This window comes from Arachis hypogaea, chromosome 19 (assembly GCF_003086295.3).
Source record: "Arachis hypogaea cultivar Tifrunner chromosome 19, arahy.Tifrunner.gnm2.J5K5, whole genome shotgun sequence".
In the NCBI taxonomy this organism is placed as follows: Eukaryota; Viridiplantae; Streptophyta; class Magnoliopsida; order Fabales; family Fabaceae; genus Arachis; species Arachis hypogaea.
In genome coordinates this window covers 139,399,994-139,405,593 of record NC_092054.1, presented here as the reverse complement: position 1 = coordinate 139,405,593, position 5,600 = coordinate 139,399,994, and the positions used below count along the sequence as shown (strand labels likewise).

At 38.1% G+C, this 5,600-nt stretch overlaps 1 non-coding gene across 1 annotated transcript; it reads right to left on the bottom strand.

The window, feature by feature from the left end:
- Positions 1–2,277: 2,277 nt before the first annotated feature.
- On the bottom strand, positions 2,278–2,385 carry LOC112781447 (small nucleolar RNA R71). Its single transcript, XR_003192223.1, has one exon. It is a non-coding gene; the product is annotated as a small nucleolar RNA R71 (small nucleolar RNA).
- Positions 2,386–5,600: the final 3,215 nt, after the last annotated feature.

Here is a 5,600-nt window from a genome sequence, read left to right as displayed (position 1 = left end):
TAATTTTATTTTATGTTTAAGCTTTCTTATTTTTAATTTTCAAAAAAAAATAATAAAATAATAAATATTTGTTTTCTAAAAATTCATCAAAATTTTTAAGAATGAATTCCATATTCGAGCTTCATGATGGTATGTTAAAGCTTGGCTGGCTATTAAGCCATGTTTAAATCTTTTGGACCGGAGCTTTAACTTATCATATTCACCGGATTGTTGTATGTAATTGTATGCTAAAGCTTGGCTGGCCATCTGGCCATGTCTAACTCAGTTGGACCGAAGCTTTAGAATAACATTGCATCAGCTTTAGGATTCTTATTTACAATTCTATGCTAAAGCTTGGCTGGCCATTGGCCATGTCTAATTCTTTTGGACTGGAGCTTTAGAATAACATGGCATGAATCTTGGAATTCTTATTAAAAATTTCGAATTTCTTTAACTTCTTTTTCCAAAATAATTTTTGAAAAAAAAATTTAATAAAATCATAAAAATAAAAAATAATTTGTGTTTCTTGTTTGAGTCTAGTGTCACATTTTAAGTTTGGTGTCTTGCATATTTTTAATTTTCTTGCATTTTTCAAAAATATATGCATTTTGTTCTTCATTGATCTTCAAGTTGTTCTTGATGATTTTCTTGGGTCTGATCTTTAAATTCTCTTGTTTAGTGTCTTTTGTTATTTCTCATGCGCATTCTCAATTTGTTAGTGTCTCTAATATGAAAATTCCTAAGTTTGGTATCTTGCATGCATTGTTTATTTGATCTTAGTTTTTCATGATTACTTTCATTTTGTTGTTGTTCTCTCTCATCATTAAAAATTCAAAAAAAAATTTCAAAATTATGTCTTTTCAAGTCAATAATACAGAGAATTGAAGATTCAGAACATACAGCAGAGGAATCACAGAGAAAAAGCTAGGCGTTCAAAACACCCAGTGAGGAAAAAATTTTGGCATTTAAACGCCAGCCAGGGTACCTGGCTGGGCGTTTAACGCCCAAGGAGGTAGCCAAATGGGCGTTTAACGCCAGGACAACACAAGGGAGGTAAGTTAGTTTTTAATTCAAATCTTTTTCAAATTTTCATGATTTTTCAAAATCAAATCTTTTTCAAATCATATCTTTTTCAAATCATATCTTTTTTTTTTCAAAATCAAATCTTTTTCCATTTTTTTCTCACTATTTTCGAAAATCCTTGCTACCAATTAATGATTTGATTCAAAAATTTCAAGTTTGTTACTTCCTTGTTAAGAAATCCAATATTTGAATTTTAGAATCATATCTTTTAAATTTCTTGTTAGCCAAGTCATTAATTTTAAAATTCAAATCTTTTTAAATTGATTTTCAATCATATCTTCTCAATCATATCCTCTCAATCACATCTTTTTCAAAATAATTTTCAATCATACCTTTTTTATTGCTAATTTCAAAATCTTTTTCAAAATCACTTAACCACTTTCTCAAATTTAATTTTCGAAAACCTTCAACCACTTTTTCAAAATTCCTTTTAATTATTTCAAATTTTTTAAAATTTGTTTTCAAAAATTCTCCCCCCTCCTTCTCACCTCCTTCTATTTAAGGACTAACACTCCTCCTCAATTAGCAATTCAGACTCGCTCTCCTTCTTTATATGTTCGAATTCTTCTCTATCTACCTCATCCCTCTATTCCTATTTTTCTCTGACACCTCAAGGAATCTCTATTCTGTGACATAGAGGATTCCATACTTTCTTGTTTTCTTCTCTTTCATATGAGCAGGAACAAGGACAAAGGCATTATTGTTGAAGCTGATCCTGAACCTGAAAGGACCTTGAAGAGGAAGCTAAGAGAAGCTAAAGCACAACTCTCTGGAGAGGACCTAACAGAAATTTTTGAAAAAGAAGAAGACATGTCAGCCAAAAATAACAACAATGCCAATAATGCAAGGAAGGTGCTTGGTGACTTTACTGTACCTACCCCCGACTTCTATGGGAGAAGCATCTCTATTCCTGCCATTGGAGCAAACAACTTTGAGCTTAAGCCTCAATTAGTTTCTCTGATGCAACAGAATTGCAAGTTTCATGGACTTCCATTGGAAGATCCTCATCAGTTTTTGGATGATTTTTTGCAAATCTGTGATACTGTTAAGACCAATGGAGTTAATCCCAAGGTCTACAGACTTATGCTTTTCCCTTTTGCTGTAAGAGACAGAGCTAGTATATGGTTGAACTCACAACCTAAAGACAGCCTGAACTCTTGGGAAAAGCTAGTCAATGCCTTCTTAGCTAAATTCTTTTCACCTCAAAAGATGAGTAAGCTTAGAGTGGAAGTTCAAACCTTCAAGCAGAAGGAAGGTGAATCCCTCTATGAAGCTTGGGAAAGATACAAGCAATTAATCAGAAGGTGTCCTACTGACATGCTTTCAGAATGGAGCATCATAGGTATCTTCTATGATAGTCTGTCTGAGTTATCCAAGATGTCATTGGACCATTCTGCAGGCGGATCTATTCATCTGAAGAAAACGCCTGCAGAAGCCTAGGAACTCATTGAAATAGCTGCAAATAACCAGTTCATGTACACTTCTGAAAGAAATCCTGTAAACAATGGGACAACTCAAAAGAAAGAAGTTATTGAGATTGATACTCTGAATGCCATATTGGCTCAGAATAAAATATTAACTCAGCAAGTCAATATGATTTCTCAGAATCTGACTGGATTGCAAGCTGCATCCAGTAGTAATAAAGAAGCATCTTCTGAAGAAGAAGCTTATGATCCTGAGAACCCGGCAATGGAAGAGGTGAATTACATGGGAGAACCCTATGGAAACACCTATAATCCTTCATGGAGAAATCATCCAAATCTCTCATGGAAGGACCAACAGAAGCCTCAACAAAGCTTCAACAACAATAATGGTGGAAGAAATAGGTTTAGCAATAGCAAACCTTTTCCATCATCTTCTCAGCAACAAACAGAGAACTCTGAGCAGAGTCGTTCTGGCTTAGCAACCATAGTCTCTGATCTATCTAAGACCACACTAAGTTTCATGAATGAAACAAGATCCTCCATTAGAAATTTGGAGGCACAAGTGGGCAGCTGAGTAAGAGAATTACTGAAACTCCTCCTAGCACTCTCCTAAGCAATACAGAAGAAAACCCCAAGAGAGAGTGCAAGGAGATAACCATGACCAACATGGCCGAACCTGGAGAGAGTAAGGAGGACGTGATTCCCAGTGAGAAAAACTTCATGGGATGTCCTCTGAACGAAAAGAAGTTCCCCTTTGAGGAACCAAAGGAATCTGAGGCTCATATAGAGACCATAGAGATTCCATTAAACTTCCTTCTGCCATTCATGAGCTCTGATGAGTATTCTTCCTCTGAAGAGGATGAAGATATTACTGAAGAGCAAGTTGTTAAGTACCTTGGAGCAATCATGAAGCTAAATCCCAAGTTATTTGGTAATGAGACTTGGGAGGATGAACCCCCCTTGCTCACCAATGAACTGAATGACTTGATTAGGCAGACATTACCTCAGAAGAGACAGGATCCTGGAAAGTTCTCAATACCTTGTACCATAGGCACCATGACCTTTGAGAAGGCTCTGTGTGACCTAGGGTCAAGTATAAACCTCATGCCACTCTCTGTAATGGAGAAACTAGGGATCCTTGAGGTGCAAGCTGCAAGAATCTCACTAGAGATGGCAGACAATTCAAGGAAACAGGCTTATGGACTTGTAGAGGATGTTTTGGTGAAGGTTGAAGGCCTTTACATCCCTGCTGACTTCATAATCCTGGACACTGGGAAGAATAGGGATGAATCCATCATCCTTGGCAGACCCTTCCTAGCCACAGCAAAGGCTGTGATTGATGTTGACAGAGGAGAGTTGGTCATTCAAGTGAATGAGGACTACCTTGTGTTTAAGGCTCAAGGATCTCCTTCTGCACACATGGAGAAGAAGCATGACAAGCTTCTCTCAATGCAGAGTCAAACAGAGCCCCCATATTCAAACTCTAAGTCTGGTGTTGGGAGGTGGTGCATGAAATTGTGATCATTAATGGCGCCATCAACATGGTACGCACAATTGTAATCTCAACTCTTTATCACAACTCCGCACAACTAACCAGCAAGTGCACTGGGTCGTCCAAGTAATAAACCTTACGCGAGTAAGGGTCGATCCCACAGAGATTGTCGGCTTGAAGCAAGCTATGGTCATCTTGTAAATCTCAGTCAGGCGGATTCAAATGGTTATGGAGAATTGATAATTAAAAGAAAAACATAAAATAAAGATAGAGATACTTATGTAATTCATTGGTGGATTTTAGATAAGCGTATGAAGATGCTTTGTTCCTCTTGAACCTCTGCTTTCCCATTGCCTTCTCCCAATCACTCGTACTCCCTTCCATGGCAAGCTTATGTTGGGTTTCACCGTTGTCAATGGCTACCTCCCGTCCTCTCAGTGAAAATGGTCCTGATGCTCTGTCACAACATCGGCTAATCAGCTGTTGGTTCTCGATCATGTCAGAATAGGATCCATTGATCCTTTTGCGTCTGTCACACGCCCCACACTCGCGAGTTTGAAGCTCGTCACAGTCATCCCATCCCGGATCCTACTCAGAATACCACAGACAAGGTTTAGACTTTCCGGATCTCAAGAATGCTGCCAATTAATTCTCGCCTATACCACGAAGACTCTGATTTCATGGAATGGAGAGCTCGATTATCAGGCGAGGCACCCATGTGTCATGAACCAGAAGGCTAAGAGATACGCACTCAATCGAAGGTAGAACGGAGGTGGTTGTTGGGCACGCGTTCATAGGTGAGAATGATGATGAGTGTCAAGGATCATCACATTCATCAAGTTGAAGAACAAGTGATATCTTAGAGAAGAAGTAGGTGTGAATTGAATAGAAAAACAGTAGTAATTGCATTAATTCATGAGGAACAGTAGAGCTCCACACCTTAATCTATGGTGTGTAGAAACTCCACCGTTGAAAATACATAAGAACAAGGTCTAGACATGGCCGTGAGGCCAGCCCCCAAAACGTGATCTAAGGTAGCATAAGACTAAACAAAGATGAAAATACAATAGCAAAAGATCCTATTTATAGAGAACTAGTAGCCTAGGGTTTACAAAAATGAGTAAATGACGTAAAAATCCACTTCCGGGCCCACTTGCTGTGTGCTTGGGCTGAGCATTGAAGCTTCCAGGTGTAGAGACTTTTCTTGGAGTTAAACGCCAGCTTTTGTGCCAGTTTGGGCGTTTAACTCTAGCTTTTGTGCCAGTTCCGGCGTTAAACGCCAGAATTCTTGAGCTGACTTGGAACGCCTGTTTGGGCCATCAAATCTCGGGAAAAGTATAAACTATTATATATTGCTGGAAAGCTCAGGATGTCTACTTTCCAACGCAATTGAGAGCATGCCATTTGGGGTTCTGTAGCTCCAAAAAATCCACTTCGAATGCAGGGAGGTCAGAATCCAACAGCATCTGCAGTCCTTTTTCAGTCTCTGAATCAGGTTTTTGCTCAGGTCCCTCAATTTTAGCCAGAAAATACCTGAAATCACAGAAAAACACACAAACTCATAGTAAAGTCCAGAATTGTGATTTTTAATTAAAAACTAATAAAAACATAATAAAAATTAA